Raw genomic sequence first — 18,829 nt, forward strand, 5'->3', positions numbered from 1 at the left:
TTCTCAGGGATTTCTGTTGTAAAAGGAAGGAGAGAAGTGGGATGGTCTCTGGAGGGAAAAAGAGGGTTAGAAAAGGCTATGTTTTTTTCTTTAAAGAGCTTGTTTGTATACTGACAGGGGTGATCCTGTAGAGAGGAGGAACATGATTTGGTGGGAGAGAGAGGAAGGAGAGCTGAAGCTATGTCCTTGACTAGGCAAGGGGGTGGAGTTAAAGCACAGCTGGGAAGATAGGCTGTAATTAGACATTTTGCTGAAGTCCGGATATCCTGTACTTACGGGACCCTCTTGAGCCCCACCCCCTAGGAGGGCAGCAGCGGGTCTGGGGGAAGAGCCTGAGTCTTTGCCCGTGGGAGACTAGAGCCCCGCATGGTCCTGTGCTTCAGCAAAGGGGCCAAGGACAGACAGGGTAACCTCTCTGAGACTCAGTTTCCATCGCTTGTAAACTGCCAATGATCCCATGCTCTCTTTGGCAGCACATTTACTCAAATTGGAACAATACAGAGATTAGCATGGCCCCTGCACAGGGATGACATGCAAATTTGTGAAGCATTCCATATTAAAAAAATAAAATAAAATAAAATGCCAGTGACCCCAAATATTCAAGTACATATTAAAGAAGACAATGCAAGCAGAACATTCTGCAAGGAAAATGAAAGTGATTTCAGTTCCATCATCTAGAGAGAACTGTGTTTACCATTTTGATATATTCGTATACCAGTCTTTTTTCCACTTATGTAAATAAATACTTGAAAATAGTATTCTTTATATACTGTTATGTTACATGCATTTAGCACTTAAATACATTAAGGACAATGTTCTGCGTCATTAAATGTTTTTCTGTAACACCAAAAAAATGTCTGTAGGTCATTCCAACGGAAGGACTTAACAGACTCTCTGTTTTAAACAGTTCCTGAGTGTAGACAGCGTGTTAGTTGTTCCTTACAATTTTCTATTCTAGATGTGGCCTGTCCCCTTCAGCAATGTAATTGCTGGCCCCATTGAAGACATGAGGGCAAACTTATCAAACAGGAGGAAGCTGTGAAGTTGAGAGAGAGATGTTGAATGATGGAGTCGAGATGCAGGGGAGACCCCGACTGGCAGGAAGAATGGGCTGAAACAAGCATGAGAAACTGACTAGGGCAAACTCTACTGTCTGAATAATGGCAACAGCTCACAAAGCTAGACTGCTTTATGTGGACATTAGGGGAGAGCTGATGTATATCAGGGGACAAAAAGACAGTGGGGTTGATGTGATGTGTTTGCCCCTCAAACTCATGCAAAACAACCCAATAACTTCAGGATGCATTGGTTTGAGTACAGTGTCCAGACCATGGATCAGTAGGTTGTAGATAAGCTGGAGCTCAGACAAACAGAAGGTGTTCAGGCTGATGAATGATCTAGACCACGGCGGTTCAATGGAAATATAATGTGAGCTCACTCACTCTATCTGCCTATCTATCATCTACCAAAAATTAAAACATTTCTAGTAGCCAATAATAGATTTTAGGTGACCCAATATATTAAAAACATGTTCATTTCAGTATTAACCCATGTAAATAAATTATTAGTGACATAGTGGAAACTTTCCCCGTAACTGCTGAGTCTTTGAAATCCAGTATGTTAAAAGTGCTCCATATCACTCGGCATCAGGGAAATACAAATCAAAACCACAATGAGATATCACCTCACACCAGTCAGAATGGCTAAAATCAACAAGTCAGGAAATGACAGATGCTGGCGAGGATGCGGAGAAAGGGGAACGCTCCTACACTGTTGGTGGGAATGCAAGCTGGTGCAACCACTCTGGAAAACAGCATGGAGGTTCCTCAAAATGTTGAAAATAGAACTGCCCTATGACCCAGCAATTGCACTACTGGGTATTTACCCTAAAGATACAAACGTAGTGATCCAAAGAGGCACGTGCACCCGAATGTTTATAGCAGCAATGTCCACAATAGCCAAACTATGGAAAGAACCTAGATGTCCATCAACAGATGAATGGATCAAGAAGATGTGGTATATATACACAATGGAATACTATGCAGCCATCAAAAGAAACGAAATCTTGCCATTTGCGACAACATGGATGGAACTAGAGCGTATCATGCTTAGTGAAATAAGTCAAGCAGAGAAAGAGAACTATCATATGATCTCCCTGATATGAGAAAGTAGTGATGCAACATGGGGGCTTAAGTGGGTAGGAGAAGAATCCATGAAACAAGATGGAATAGGGAGGGAGACAAACCATAAGTGACTCTTAATCTCACGAAACAAACTGTGGGTTGCTGGGGGGAGGAGGGTTGGGAGAAGGGAGGTAGGGTTATGGACATTGGGGAGGGTATGTGCTTTTGGGTAAATTGGAAGGGGTGGTGAACCATGAGAGACTATGGACTCTGAAAAACAATCTGAGGGGTTTGAAGTGGTGGAGGGGTGGGAGGTTGGGGTACCAGGTGGTGGGTATTATAGAGGGCACGGCTTGCATGGAGCACTGGGTGTGGTGAAAAAATAATGAATACTGTTTTTCTGAAAATAAATAAATTGGAAAAAAAAAAAAGAAACAAAGATATCTTTGTTCCAGAAACAAAGACAGAGCACTTATAAATACCAGACTTATTGCCAAGAATCTTCCTATTATTAGTAGTATTATTATTATTGGTTTTAAGTAAAGATAATTCTCTTCATGGAAGTCAGAACAAATAAGTTATTGAAAATATTGCTGATGCATGAAAGTTTTGCACTGTTTGCTCATCACAGTAGGATTCTGGCTCAGTCAACACTCTCCTATCTAACGAAATTCTCCTATCTAGCCACATTCTTTATCACACGAAAATGAAACAGACTATGGTTCCTGAAATTTTATTTTTGTTGTGACTAACATTAGCTGCTGAATTTTTTCGTTATTATTTGGTTGGTTGGTTGGTTGGTCTCATTTGGTATTTGGGTGGGGTTTTTGTTTGTTTGTTTGTTTTTACCTTTAGCCATGACCTAAATCTAACTTGGGACTTCAGTTTGATTTAATGTTTCCCAGTTTTGTGGTATTCATTGATTTGGTTCATTGCCTGAAGTTGGAAATGAGTCTCTAATAATTCCTAGTGTTCCAATCCAATACTAGCTTTCCTTAAAAGACATGCAGTATTGCTTTGTGTTAATCTATGGTATCTTAGAAACAATTTTTAAAACGTCATACAGAGATCATACTCAATGTGTTTTTCAATAAAAATGTCATATTTCTTTAAAAAAAAAAAGAAATCCAGTATATTTTTTTACACTTCCAGCCCATCTCAATTCACATGCTAAATTTCAATGGTTAGAATAAAATAGAGTCCTACCAAAACAGTAAATTGTGTTTAATGGGAAAATATTTAATACTTTAATTTTAATTAAATTTAATTATAATGTTTATTTAAAAAATTTTTAAGTTTAGTTTTTTAAAATTAATTTTAAATTATTACAACTAAATGAATAAACACTGAGCTCTTCACTTGCACTGCCAACACCTCAAATGCTCCGTAGCCACATGTGGCCAGTGGCTACCAATATCAGCACAGGCCCTGAGGTTACTCCTCCAAATGTGGTTTGTGTACCAGCAGCATCCGTACTCCCCAGGGGAGCTGGTTAGAGATGCAAGTCTGGGGGGTGGGGGCTGCCATCCAGACCTCCTGAGCCAAAGTTTGCATTTCAAATTCTCTGGATGATTTTTGTGCTCACTACAATTTGAGAAGCAGTGGTTAGATGTTGGGCTATGGTTTGGGGAATGTCTGAAGCAACTGACGATTATTTGCATGGAAAAGGGAAGGCTCCAGGAAGCTGTATAATGACCTTCCCTTGTTTAAAGGCTTGTGTAAGGCTGGTGAGGGAGATGCAGTCCCAGATGGAAGAGTGAGGACCACAGGTGGAGGTGGGGCTGGGATGGGAGAAAGGAAACCCAACTTTTTAAATATTCCATAGTTAACTATTTCCCTGAATCCTTTAAAAAATATTTTATTTATTAATTTATTAGAGAGAGAGAAAGAGAGAGAGAAAGCAGGGTTGGAAGGGCAGAGGGAGAGAATCTCAAGTGGACTCTGCACTGAGCACAGAGTCCATGCGGGGCTTGATCTCATGACCCTGAGATCATGACCTGAGCTGAAAGCAAGAGTTGGATGCTTAACCAATGGAGCCACCCAGGTGCCCCTCTCACTGAATCCCTGTATCAACGCAGCTGGACCGGAAGGTAAATCAGATGATCTGCATCTGCTGAGTCTCTCCTCTCCTACTCACTGTACATCCTGGAGGAAGAGTTATTTGACCACTCTGAACCTCGGCTTACTGTCTGTGTGATAGGGAAAATAATACTGCCCCCCTCCAGGGCTCACATGAAGACCATGGAGGCAAGGGCCATATTTGCTATATTCACTGCACCATCTCTGGGCTTGGCACAGACCTGGTACAGACTCAGCCTGCAGTAATGATTTCTTTGTGAACTGGGCAAAGCTCTGACTTGTGAACGATGGCCGTGACTACTAGTAGCAGGCTTGTTTTGAGGTGACATGTTGTGTTTTTCAGTAGACACAAATGAAACCAGCCCCTGCTCTCCTTCATCTCACTGAAAGCCCGTTTTTTATTTACAGTCTCAATTGATCTGGATCGATCTATCGTCAGACCTTTTCATCAGGAGAGTGAAAACAGAAAAGCAAGGGTTGCGGGGGGGGGCGGTGGTGTTCTGGGTTCCTCCACCTTCCCTTGCTCAGTGGAAAGTGTTGGGCCTCTGGCCACTTTTTCATGATCAAGGCGAAATATCTCCAGACATGGCACTGTGTCACTCCAAAGAGGGAGGGTAACTTAGCCCATTCAAGCATTTCTCTGCGAAAAGACCTCATCCCAGACTCACTAAGCCACATCTGTGCTTCTGTCAAGTAAACAAAGAATATCTACTGCTCTCAGGCAGGCACTAACATTAGCCGAGTGAGGGCTCTTTGGGGATCGGGGAAAGGAGGTTCGCATTTGAAAATGAACCACTGTACGTGGATTTATAGCTCTGCTTTTCCGATGGAGAGGGGGAAATATTTTTCTCTGGGAGATTAGAATTTACTAGTGGATTCAAGTGTAACTTTGGAGAGTGGCAGAGGTATTAGATGTGGCAGTATCACAGTATTGTTTTATTGGCAATTAGATTTCAAACTGGCACAAATGTATGAAAATAAGTCTCAATTATGGGCCTGTGAAGTTTCTCCACCATCTGTCAACAGTTTGCTCCTTATGCCGCAACATGTGTACCTTTGGAGGGGAAATGATTTAATAGCCCAAGTGAAGAGGTACAGCTCACCAAATTATATTGGAGTTTATAGCCAATGCCTGCTTTTGTGATTTCTGATGCAGAGAAAGCAAATTTAAACTTGCAAGCATGCACGTGCATGCACGCTTGCACACACATCCACACATCCCTTTCAGGTTGCAACAGAGTTAGGGCCGGTGGTGTTCTGACAAATGCAGAACAACTGGCTCTCTAGGGAAATTACAGCCCTGATGTACAGTGCCTGCCTATTCCTTTGGTGTAAACACACCACACTGACTGATTTCATACCACCAGTGTGATGTAACTGAATGCAGAGTTTGGAAGGGATGTGTACTATCGTCTTTAAATGAGATGGTGGGAGCCAGCTTCAGTGTATCATTGGTAGGGGCAATTGATGGTTTGCCTGTCTAGAATCTGTTTTCCCTTCTGGTAAGAGTGCCGAGATTTTTCCTGAAGGTATCTACCATCTACTCTCTTCTTGGCCCATGGGGTTTGGGTAGGGTGATCTCTTCACCAGCTCCAGGGGTGGCATGTGACCCAGGTCTGGACCAATTAGTGTATCCCATCTTCCTGGACATTGACTGATTCAGGGATGGGCTTGTGGGCCGATCTTGTTCTGGGAGTCAGGCCCAGGACTTTGTTTGAATTGGTGGTCTTAGAGCTAGGGAAGTGTAGCCTGGATTGATTTGGGTCTGAGCATGGAGACAGACACATAGGAAAACAGCAGAAAGAGAAAGAATGAGAGAGAAAGAGAATGCAAGCATGGGCCCCAATGATATCGTTTGCTCCTGGATCCATCCCTACTTCAAGCTTAATGCCTGGACTTTGTGTTTATAAGAATCCACAAATTTGGGGTGCCTGGGTGGCTTAGTGGGTTAAAGCCTCTGTCTTCGGCTCGGGTCATGATCTCAAGGTCCTGGGATCGAGTCCCGCATCAGGCTCTCTGCTCAGCAGGGAGCCTGCTTCCACCTCTCTCTCTATTTGCCTGCCTCTCTGCCTACTTGTGATCTCTGCCTGTCAAATAAATGAATAAAATCTTAAAAAAATCCACAAATTTCCATATTTCTTTATCAAGTGCATCACTTCTGACAGAAGGAGTCTTAACTGATGAGTTTGTTTTTGGGAGTTATATGTGAAAATCTTGAGGACCTTTGGGACCTGCTGCTTGTTTAGAGTGTGAACCCCAGGAAGCCATGAACTTGTTTATCTTGACCATCATTGCTTTCACAGAACACAGCACCATGCCCAGCATGTGGGAGATGCTCAGTAAATATTTGTTGAGTATCTTGTATCAGGTAGGTTTTGCTGTATTATGATGCAGTAACAAACAGCCCCTGCACTCAGTATCTTATAACAATGGTTTCTTTCTCGCTCATAATTTTTGTCACTGAGGATGGCTACAGTTCTGCTCCACGTATCTTCATCCAAGAACCCAGAGTAGGGGAAGAGCTTCCATCTAGGCCATGATAATTTCACAGCAGAGGGGAAAAAGAACAAAGGCAGATCCTTGTGGTGGCTCTTCAAGCTCCTGCTTAGACAAGGTACTTGTCACTTCTTGTCATATTCTGTTGGTATGTGCAAGTCACATGGCAGGAAGGTATGCTCCATCCACAGCAAGACACTGCATGCTACAGGCAGGAGTAGAGGTTTATTATCAATCCCCTTACAGGTTGGGGAGTAAATAATGGGGTACAGAAATATTGGCAACCACATAAAGAGAGACTGTGGGAACACAGCTAGACATTTTCTTGTGAAATTGAACATTTGACTATTCATTGACCCAGCCATGCCCTTCCCAGGTATAGACCCCAGAGAGCCTCTTGTGTATAGGCATTACATGTATGGAGAAGTGTGCAGAAATGTTTATAGAAGCACATTTAGTATGGTGCAAAGCCCTCAAGATCTTTGACAACGTCAGTGTCTGCAGACAGGCGGAGGGACATAGACAGCAGGATACACTTTTATATGGAGGAATAACATGCAGCAATTAAAATGGACAAACCTCAGCAATTTGGAACAACATGAATATGTCTTATAAACAATATTAAGTGAAATATGCCAGTCTGTAGAAGACTATGCAGAGTATAGCTCCAATTGTATAATTCACTCATATGTGCGAACAGTGCAAAGAACCATAAAGGAATGAAAAACACAAAAATTCAAGATGTGGCTATTTTGCAGGGGAAGGATGTGGATGGGAGAGGCAGATACAAGTTATTGGTGAGGTTCTAGCTCTTAGTTTAATGATGAGTTGAGGGGTGGTCATTTTAATATATATTTTAACTTAAATTTGTTGCATTTATCCTTTCTATTCTCTATCAAATATGCTCAAAATATAGTTAAAATGTAAAAATAACAACTAGGAAAGGAAATCGTTAAAAAATAGACAAAGTGATTATGAAAAAGAATTGTCTTAGAAAAAGAGAATTTCTAGGATCAAACTTGGCAAAATACATTTTGGGGCTGAGTTCAGGGGACTGGAAGAGAAGGGACAGGCAGTGAGCAGGGGCAGCTCAGATCACCAGGCACCCCCATGCCTGGGGGAGGATCTGAGTTTTCATTGGCCCCAATATTATGCTTATTAGGCCATTTCAGGGACTGAGATACCTGGAGGGATCGTGCATATGGGCATGATCTGCAGAGGGAAGGCTACCACTGTGGATGAATGCATTGGCTGTTGGGTGTTCATTTGGCGTTCTGATTTAATGATCTGTGACTGCGAATTTGGTCCTGTCTGGGTGACAGGAGAAGGTCCCGTTTTGGCCTGGTCATATTGAAGAGGCCATACTCAGATGGCTGGTGAAGGTAGCCTCCACTCTTGACCACTCCCAGTGAGACTGCATGTGCTGGAAGATTCCCCAATCTGCTTTCCAATATTAGGCCAGGAGAAAGGACCTGCAGATTGGAGAGTCTGGGTCTCAACCAATACACTTGCCCCCAGGTGTCTCACTATCTTCCTGGGCAGACAATTCATGGTACTGAGGGAGGTATGCCTTGCCATGGGGATTCCAGGGGCCCAAGTGGTCCTTTCCCTCAGAGGAAAACTGGAGATGAGAGATAAGGGGGTTGTGGGAAGACAGGCGATGAGTTAGAGCAGCAATCAGAGCTCAGATGAGTCTCTACTACTACTTGGCGTCTGAGGGAGGGAAGCCTAGCCACACTGGCCCTCCCTAGACCTCCCTGACCACCTAGGGGCCATGTGAGAATTCTGCTGTCTGCATTCTACTTGGGGGGAATGCTTGAGATCTTTACATGTTCAGGCTTAGTTAGCTCATTTTTGTTTGATTGCTTTCGTTTGCAAGTAACAGAAGCCCAGAAAAAAAAATGGGATTTTTGTTCAATACATTTAAACAGGAATACATTCAGCTTTACATGAAACTTGGTCCTGAGTTTAAAAAACAAAACAAAACAAAACAAAACAAAACAAAAAAACAGTCATGGAGCCCCTCTCTGTTTCTACTGACTTCTTGGCTCTGCTTCCTAGTGTTGGCTTTATTCTGGGATTGGTGATGGTGTTTCCTGCAGATACCAACATTCTCCCAGAAGCTCCTAGAGCTCTACTGAGGTCCATGGGGAAAAGAAAGAGCTTCCTTGTCCCTAATCTCAGAAACTCAGATTGATTCTCTTGGGCCTGGCTTGCTCACATGCCTCTTCCTCAGTCAATCACAATGGCTGGGGAATGAGATGCACTGATTGGGGTGGCCAAGTCATATGATCTCCTTAATATCGGGGATGGAGTCAGCCTCCCCAGAACCTTGTGGGTCTTTCAATGGAAATCAAAGCCCATGAGGAAGCAGGAAGGGGAATTGGATATGAAGGGGTAATTCACTAATGGTCACTTCTTATCTACTGATGCTTTAGTGAGTATTAGTCATTGGAGGGGCTCTTTACACCTTAAAGATAATAATGGTTTATATGCTATATTGGTGGTTGTTTGCCTTTTAAATTTATGTTAAATTTTTAAACTTTTAAATACTTCAATTTGTAACAATGGACTTTTTTAAAAATTGAAGTGTAACTGGCACACAGCATTCCATTAGTTTCTGGTGTTAGTTTCTGGTGTGCCGTATAGTGATTCGACAACTTTAGACAGTTTGCTGTGCTTGCAAAAGTATAGCTACCACCTGTCACCATACAATGGTATTACAATATCATTGACTATATTCCCCGTGCTTTACCTTTCATCCCTGTGACTTATTCATTCCATAACTGGAAGCCTGTACCTCCCATTACCCTTCACCCATTTTGTCCATCCCCCTACACACCTCACCTCTGTCAATCATCTGTTTGTTCTCTGTATTTATGGATCTGTTTCTGCTTTTTTGTGTTTGTTCATTTTTTTTAATGTTCAACATGTAAGTGAAATCATATGGTATTTATCCTTCTCTGACTTATGTCACTTTGCATAGTACCCCTGAGGTCCATCCATGTTGTTGCAAATGGCAAGGTTCCTTCTTTTGTATGGTTACATAGTATTCCATTATTTAAGTATACAATATATATTCCATTATATATAAATATAAACATATATATGCCACATCTTCTTTATAACCATGGACTTTTTTAAAAAAAGATTTTTATTTATTCATTTGTCAAAGAGAGAGAGAGCGCAGGGGGAGAGGCAGGCAGAGGTAGAAGCAGGCTCCTTGCTGAGCAGAGAGCCCAATGTGAGGCTTGATCCCAGGACCCCAGGATAATGACCTGAGCCAAAGGCAGACTCTTAACCCACTGAGCCACCCAGGCATCCCCCTCCTTTTCAAAAAATATTTTTATTTATTTGTGGACGTTTTTAAACATATGCAAAAGCAGAGCCAACAACGTAATTTTTTTTTTTCAGTTGTCATTTATTTTTGACTCTTGGGGCAATGTTATCTTTTCAATATGAAAAGAAGCAAGTTCAACACAAAATAGAAATTTGAAGTGTAGGACAGGATGAAGCCAAGGGCAGGGGAGAGAATAGCAAAAGGAAAAAATGAGATGTTGCCAAAGATGGGAGGGTCTCCTTGTCCCCTCTCTGGAAGAATGATTCAAAAGATTTAGGTGGCAGTACGAACCTTTCTGTATATACACAGCAGAGCTGGGTGTTTGCTAAGAAAGGGTAGTGATGGGGAGGGTCTTTCTGGAGGCTAGTCCCTCTTCCCCTTCTTGGCCCCCTTCTCCAACCAGGGGAAAAGGAAGGAATCCAACATATGAAGGTGGTTATGAAGGAAAAGGGAAGGATCCTGCTTTAACAGGGTGGGGCAGATCCCTGCAAAAGAAACAGCTCAGGACACAGCTTGGAAGAAGACGGGAAAATACAGATAATACTGTCAACACCTCTCCTGAAGCTGAGAGGAGCAGGGAAATTCCTGGAAATTAGGACTCAAGAGCCTGGATATCCCTCTCCAAAACTTCTCTAGAATAGAAAACCCTACCCCTTCCTTATAGGTACCTCTACTGCTATGAGGTAGCTTTGTTTCCTTTCCCCGGGGCTACCACATGGGCTTAGGATGGTGGCCATCTACTGGGTTTTAAGCACTTGGTTCTAGATGGGATCTGATGAGACCCAGCTTCTTGGAGAATTATCTTATAAAACAAAGGGAAATACCAACTGGACAAATGGGAGAAGCGGACACCGAAAGGAAATACAGGGTTACTGAGAATGGCAGAAATCTAGGTTTCCCAGAGTGGAAAAGAGGAGACATTAACAAACAAGAAGTATTTATTGAGCGCCTATTATGTGCCAGACACTGTGTTCTAGGATCACTCCCCTCCAAAAAAGGAAAAAAAAGAGACAGAGGCAGAAAATGTAATTCAGAGGGAGAGGACGGGGCAGCTGAGGAAGAAGGCTGAGGGAATGGAGAAGCCTGAGGTGATGGTGCTCTGCCTTAGGCCTCCTCTTCAGCCTCCTCACTGAAATCCTCCTCCTCTTCTGCGGTGGCATCCTGGTACTGCTGGTACTCGGAGACAAGGTCATTCATGTTGCTCTCAGCTTCAGTGAATTCCATCTCGTCCATGCCCTCACCTGTGTACCAGTGGAGGAAGGCCTTGCGCTGGAACATGGCTGTGAACTGCTCTGAGATGCGCTTGAAGAGCTCCTGGATGGCTGTGCTATTTCCAACGAAGGTGACTGCCATCTTGAGGCCACGAGGTGGGATATTGCAGACTGCTGTCTTGACGTTGTTGGGGATCCACTCCACAAAGTAGCTGCTATTCTTATTCTGCACATTGAGCATCTGCTCATCTACCTCCTTCATGGACATCCGCCCACGGAAGACAGCAGCCACCGTGAGGTAACGGCCATGGCGGGGGTCACAGGCAGCCATCATGTTCTTGGCATCAAAGACCTGCTGGGTGAGTTCAGGCACAGTGAGGGCCCGATACTGCTGGCTTCCACGGCTGGTCAGAGGTGCAAAGCCAGGCATGAAGAAGTGGAGCCGTGGGAAGGGCACCATGTTGACAGCTAGTTTCCGGAGGTCAGCATTGAGTTGACCAGGGAAGCGGAGGCAAGTGGTGACATCACTCATGGTGGCTGAGACGAGGTGGTTCAGGTCTCCGTAGGTTGGTGTGGTCAGCTTGAGAGTGCGGAAGCAGATGTCATAAAGGACCTCGTTGTCAATGCAGTAGGTATCATCTGTGTTCTCTATCAACTGATGGAGAGGGTAGCATTGTAGGGCTCGACCACAGTGTCAGACACTTTGGGTGAGGGTACCTACCACACTGAAGGTGTTCATGATGTGGTCAGGATACTCTTCTTGGATCTTGCTGATGAGCAAGGTGCCCATTCCAGAGCCTGTGCCTCCACCCAGTGAGTGGGTCAGCTGGAAGCCCTGTAGGCAGTAACAGCTCTCCGCCTCCTTCCTTACCACATCCAGGACTGAGTCAACCAGCTCAGCCCCCTCTGTGTAGTGGCCTTTGGCCCAGTTGTTGCCTGCCCCAGACTGACCAAAAACAAAGTTGTCTGGTCTGAATATCTGCCCAAAAGGACCTGAGCAAACAGAGTCCATAGTCCCAGGTTCTAGATCCACCAAGATAGCACGAGGAACATATTTGCCACCTGTAGCTTCATTGTAGTACACGGAGATGCGATCCAGCTGCAGGTCGCTGTCACCGTGGTAGGTTCCAGTGGGGTCAATGCCGTGTTCATCACTGATTACCTCCCAGAACTTGGCACTGATCTGGTTGCCACACTGACCAGCCTGGATGTGCACGATTTCCCTCAGTGTTAAAATTTATTTTAATTTTTTTGCTCGACTCAAGGTGTGTACGGGGCAAGAAATTCTATGGAACTTTTTTTTTCTATACTGCTAGTCTCAGGCTGGAAGGATGGGACGTGTCCCGGAGGCTGGAGCAGCGAGGTCCGAACGCAGCCGCAGGAAGGTTCTGAGAGAACAATGTAATTTAAAAAAAATTAGTACTTATAGGTGTACTTTTAATTAATTAATTAATTAATTTAAAAAAGATTTTATTTATTTATTTGAGAGAGAGAGGATGAGAGAGAGAGAGACAGAAAGTACACGAGAGGAGGAAGGAGCAGGCAGAGGGAGAAGCAGACTCCCTGCTGAGCGGGGAGCCTGTTCCCGGATTCCAGGACTCCAGGATCAGCACCTGAGCTGAAGGCAGTTGCTTAACCAACTGAGCCACCCAGGCTCTCCAGACAGTGTAATTTAAACCCATCACCCCCATACCCATCCCCCAGCTTTAACCATTGTCATACATTGATTTTTGACTTTCAGAAGTTTCAAATTTGTACATAGTTGAATCTTGATGTTTTCCATTGTAGTTCATCCTAATGCTGATGTTTATATTTAGAGAGATGCCAGATAGATATTCAACTACATTTTCTCTGTGTGTGTGTATGTTTAAAGGTATAATGCTGTGAGGTGAGGCTCTAACAGGGTTTTTCCCCAGGTGTCCAATTTTTTCAACTCTGCTTATTGAGCAGTCCCTCCTGTTCTCACTGGTTTGTGAAGCTTCACAAGGTTCTTGCATTTGCCAGTATGTTTCTGGCTACATATTCTGTCGTGTTGACCTGTGTGGTGTTGCACCAATACCCATGTTGAACTTCGTACATGTAAGTTTTCGTATCCAGTATACCTAGCTGTCCCTGGGTTTCTTTTTTCAATATTTTCTTGCCCAACTCTATCTGTTCATTTTTCCAGATGAAACTTAGAGTCATTTTTACAGCTTCTAAAGAAAATTCCCTTAGGATTTTGATTAGAATCAGTTAAAGTCAGCACTAAGTTGGAAAAATAAACATTTTCTCAATAGGCCCTCTTCAAATGTAGAAATACGGTGTGTTTATTTGTTTAGCTCTTGGAAGCCTCTCTGAAAATGCCATGTTATCTCCTTGAGGGTCACACCTGGATGGCTTATGTATTTTGCTGTGTTTATGGATGGAAGTTTCAAAACTTCCCATTTGATCCTCGTTAGTCATTCTCTAAGACTTCTTGTTTTCAAGTTTGAGTCCCTTAGGGATTTAGATCACTCTTTCTATCAGAACCCACCACTCCATCTGCCAAAGTTTCTATTTGTTCTAAAAATCAAGTCCCCAGAGCTCTTATGTTTGGTGCAAAGAGCATTAGATTTGAGATTTGGCATCGGGACATGCCTTAGTTGCAGGCCCTGCCCTCCCCTTTATCAGCTGCATGTCCTCGGGCAAATTATTTTGCTTCTCTGAATCTCATTTTCCTTATTTGCATGTAGGCATGAATCATTTTATTCATTTTTCATCTAGTTCCTTATATTGTTTCTTCCTAAACTTTTTTTTAATAAAGATTTTTACTTATTTATTTGACAGAGAGAGAGACAGCGAGAGAGGAAACACAAGCAGGGGGAGTGGGAGAGGGAGAAGCAGGCTTCCTACTGAGCAGGGTGCTGGACGAGGGGCTAGATCCCAGGACCTTGGGATCACAACCTGAGCTGAAGGCAGCTGCTTAACTGACTGAGCCACCCAAGCGTCCCTCTAAACTTTTCTTTTTTCTCTAGGAGCCCCTAAACTCCTTGGGAAGAGGAGCTGTGCCACCTCCATGGTTATATGTGGGGAACAGAATGAGATAACACTGGGAGTTCGTGCCTGATAACAGGGTCCAGCCAGTGGACACCATGTTAGTTCACTCAAAATAGAATATATTTTGAAATAACCTGGAGTCCTCACTTGGACCATGATTCTTTAATAAAGCTTTGAAATATGGATAATAGTTAATAATATTGAAATAGCCAAGGTTTATTGAGTTCTTTGGGTGTTCCAGCACTAGACGATCATATATTCTAGGTCTGACCTCATCAGACCCCACTGTACACTTTAAAGAAGCTATGACAGTAAGATCACATAGCTAGGACATGGTGCAGCTGGAACTCAAGCCAACTTGGTACTCTGAACCCACATTTTCTTTTATCTTCCCTACAATATCAATTTATGCCTTCACAGTGCTTCTGGCCTAGGAGGTAGTCAGAAATACTGGTCTTGTCCTCTTCTTCCTTCTTGTCTAGGTCCTGCTTTTATTTTATTTTATTTTTTAAAGATTTTGTTTATTCATTTGAGAGAGGTAGAGAGAGCGCACAAGTAGGCAGAGCGGCAGGCGGGGGTGGGGGGCGGGGTGGGGGAAGCAGGCTCCCCGCTGAGCGAAGAGCTCAATCCCAGGACCCTGGGATCATGACCGGAGCCAAAGGCAGCTGCTTAACTGACTGAGCCACCCAGGTTCCCCTAGGTCCTGCTTTTAGTAGTGTGATCCGAGGTCCATTGACCAATATTGATTGTCTTCTCTTCTGCCCTCCATTTTAAGCATTTCTGGAATAGGGCTATAATCAACTACTTCTCACTGTGGTGTTAAACGCTTATACCCATCAAGTCTGTGACACCCCTTGTTCTCCTGACCAGAGTGGCAGGCCACCCTGGCTGTGAACGACTTCTGAATGGAGGGAAAGGGAGTACAGAGTATGAAGGGGGCACAGAGAATGGAGGTGGAGGAGTAATGGCCTGGCAGGATGTCAGTGGAGAAAACTCTGGACATGGAACCAGACACATCTGCTGCTTGGTGACTGACTTGGGACACATTGCTAAGCTCTCTGTGGCTCTGCTTTCTCATCACAACAGTGGGGACTGGATAATTCTGACATGTCAGGGGGGTGGCAGACCTGCATGATGGGAACCCGCTCTAGATAGCGCAGCCTCAGGCATGTGTAGGAGGATGTCTTTGTGTCATTATTGTATTAAAGAAAATAAGAGGAGAAGAAAACAACAATCAGGAAGAGGGTGATGCTTAGTCCCTCAGGCTGACTTCTGGGTGGTAGAAGTACCAATGCACTGTTGGTCCTGCAGGAGACAGGGGTCAGAAGGAGGTTGACCAGATGGGCCCAGATGGTTTCTGGGTCATACAAATTTCAGGGGTTACTTTCAGCTTTTTTTTTTTTTTTAAATTTTGGTCTCAACATTTCCCAGGAATATACTGTGGTCTTATAAAACTAGTAATAGTAACAATAGCTAACATTTATGCATTCTGTGATTTGGATGGATTATCTGATTTAATCCATAGAACAACCTGTAAAATAGGCATTATTGTTTCTCCCATTTTAGAGATGGAGAAGGTAATTCCTGCTTAAGTACTCTGAAGTTATGTAGCTGGGATGGGGATTTATGCCAGAGAGGCTGTAGAACTTAAAAATCCCAACTCAGTACCCAGGTCCCACCTTAGATCAATTTAATCAGGGTCCCAGGGTCAGTATTGATGGACAGTGCTGAGTGAATCTGCTACGTGGCCAGGGCTTGAGAACACTGGACCAGGTGTCCCCTGGGGGACAGCAGATGGTGTTGAGATGGTAAAGGCAGGGGAGGGTAAGTGTGGGTTCATGTTGGGGATAGTGGGGAATGGTGGCAGCTGTTCTCACTCCTGGAGGCCTAGTGGTGTGACCATACCAGAGTCTTCTGCATATTGGCAGTGAATGTGATTTTTCCTAATGGGAAGAAAAGATGGCCAGCAGGCTGTCTGTGTCTGTGTATGAGAGAGAGAGAGAGAGAGAGAGATAATGGGCATATATGTGTGTACATGTGATTAAGTGTTTGTGTGCTCATGTATGCACTTATGTAATTGTAGAAATGTGTGTGGACATAGGTGTGCATGTGAGGAGGTATATGTGTGCATCAGTGTATTTCTGCATTTCTGTATTTCTGATTATATGGATCTGTTTGCATGAGTAGACATATGTCTGTGTCTGTATTTGTGAGCATGTGTACATGTATAAGTATGTCTGAGTGTGGGTGTGTATGTGTTAGTAGACAATTGTGTGAATGTGTCTGTGTTGGCTGTATACGTGAGTCTTTGTGTTGGCATAAGCATATGCATGTATGATTACCTACACAAATGTGCAGGGGTATGTGTATGTGTGTGACTGTGTGTGGGTGTGCATGTATGTTTGTGTGTGTGCATATATGCTATGGACTGAATGTATGCTCAACCTCCCAAATTCATACCTTGGAACACTAACCCCCAGTGTGATAGTGTTTGGAGGCGGGATCTTTGCAAGGTAAATAAGGTTAGATGAGGTCATGATGGCATGGACGCACTTAATGAAGAAAGCAAGAGACCCGAAAGCGCTCCCTCTGTCATGTGGGGATGTAGCTAGATGGCAGCTGTTCACAGGCCAGGAAGACAGTCCTCACCAGACACCCAGTTGGCCAGTGCCTTGACCTTGGACTTCTCAGCCTCCAGAACTGTGAGAAACAAGTGCTTATTGTTGAAGCCACCCAGTCGGTGGTATTTGATTAAAGCAACCTGACCTCACTAGGACAACAGAGTTGTGTATTCATGTCCCTGTGTATGCAAGCTTTTGTGTATTTGGGTGTGCATGTGAGAGAGTGTCTGTAGATATGGGTGGGTGTCCGTATTGGGTGGCAGTGGCAGAGCATGGGCAGGAATATATGTGTGTGCATGTGCCTTTGTGCATGTATACTGTGTGTCTGCGGGCATGTGTATGTACACATAATTGTTTACTTATGCATGGTGTGTAAGGATGCATGTGAGAGAGAATGGATGAGTGTGGGAGTGTGTGATCATGTGTATAAGTATGTTCATGTGTGTTTGACTACATATGGGTGTTGGTTTAATATGCACGCATATGGTTGTGTCTGTGTGCATGGTTGTATGTGTGAGTGTGAGTGTGTGTATGACTCTATAGGTGGTATATTTATTTGTGCATATGCTTGTGTATGTCTGTGTAGGTGCCCATTTGTGTACATTTATGTGTGCACATGTCGACGAGGATGTGTGTTTGAGTGTATCTTTTTTTTTTTTTAAGATCGTATTTATTTTTTTGACAGAGAGACACAGTAAGAGAGGGAACACAAGCAGGGAGCGTGGGAGAGAGAAGCAGGCTTCTTGCCCAGCAGGGAGCCCAATGCGGGGCTTGACCCCTGGACCCCGGGATCATGACCTGAGCCAAAGGCAGATGACTATCGACTGAGCCACCCAGGCAGCCCTGTTTGAGTCTATCATTATGTGTGGGATTCTGTGGGTACGTGCACATGTGTGGGTGTCTATGTGTGTATGCATGTGGTTGTGTATTGTGTGCGTGGGCATGTGCACGTGTGAGTGTGTGCGAGTGTGTGTGCATGAGGGTCCTGGGCTGTGGAGCTGGGTGCCTTTCCTTTGCTTCTGACAGATGGTCCAGCAAATGAAGCCCTCTCTACCACCTGCCCACTTACCCCCCCAGGGCCTTGCCCTCCCCCCTCCAGTCTAGCCACTTCCTCCCTCACCCTCTCTCTCACATTTGGACCCCCTTGGCTGGTGTGTGGGGAAGGCGAGGTCAGGACAGAGTGGCAGGCCTGGCCTGAGCACACCGTGCAGGGCCAGGAAGCAGCAGAGCTGAGAGTGTTAGTGTTAGAGCGTGTGTGTGTGTGTGTGTGTGTTTGTGTGTGTGTGTGTGTGTGTGTGTGTGTATACCCAGCAGGGAGGCAGAGCCCAGGCAGTCCCCGCCAGCGCCTGGCCTCCATCCGCAGAGTGGGCAGGCAGCCCAGGGTAGAAGGGCCTGTGCTTTGCAGACAAAAATGCCAGATGGTGGGGATTTGGGGGGGCTCTCCACGGCCTGGCTGCCAAGGGCAAGGAGGTTTCTGGGGCTCTGGAGAATGAGCTGGAGAGTTGCATGTGTGCTGCTGTGTTTGTTTTTTTTTTTTTAATGGAGAGTGGGAAGGCTTGTTTTGCATATTTCACAATGTATTTCCCCTTTGGATTTCTATCTGTTTGCTAAAAAATTTGATCATAAAGCTTTAGATGTTTTTTGATATAAGGAGAGTACATATTCCTGCAAGGAAGTCAAAACATTTTTTTTAAACTGAAAATATTTATTGACAAGCTATGAAAGAAGCACCAAATAAAAAAGATATTTAGATTGGCTGTTTCAGTTGTGAGTTAGCTGTAGAGACACAGTGAGGGGCTGGGTTCTGTTTATTTTAGGAATGGATTTTAGCTCCTGCTGATGGGGTTTCGAAGCTTTGTTTTCTGTACAGGGAGTTTTCTGAGCTGACCCACTCCCGAGGAGGTGCTTTGCCATGTCTGTTGGGAAATGCCAAGCTTGCCCATG

At 44.2% G+C, this 18,829-nt stretch overlaps 1 non-coding gene and 1 pseudogene across 1 annotated transcript; one reads left to right on the top strand and one right to left on the bottom strand.

Moving 5' to 3' along the window:
* Positions 1-457: 457 nt before the first annotated feature.
* Positions 458-561, top strand: LOC122901519. Its single transcript, XR_006383533.1, has one exon. It is a non-coding gene; the product is annotated as a U6 spliceosomal RNA (small nuclear RNA).
* Positions 562-11,063: 10,502 nt separating this feature from the next.
* LOC122900829 lies at positions 11,064-12,459 on the bottom strand (annotated as a pseudogene).
* Between the last annotated feature and the right edge of the window lie 6,370 nt (positions 12,460-18,829).

Source organism: Neovison vison, chromosome 2, assembly GCF_020171115.1.
Source record: "Neovison vison isolate M4711 chromosome 2, ASM_NN_V1, whole genome shotgun sequence".
Taxonomy (NCBI): Eukaryota; Metazoa; Chordata; class Mammalia; order Carnivora; family Mustelidae; genus Neogale; species Neogale vison.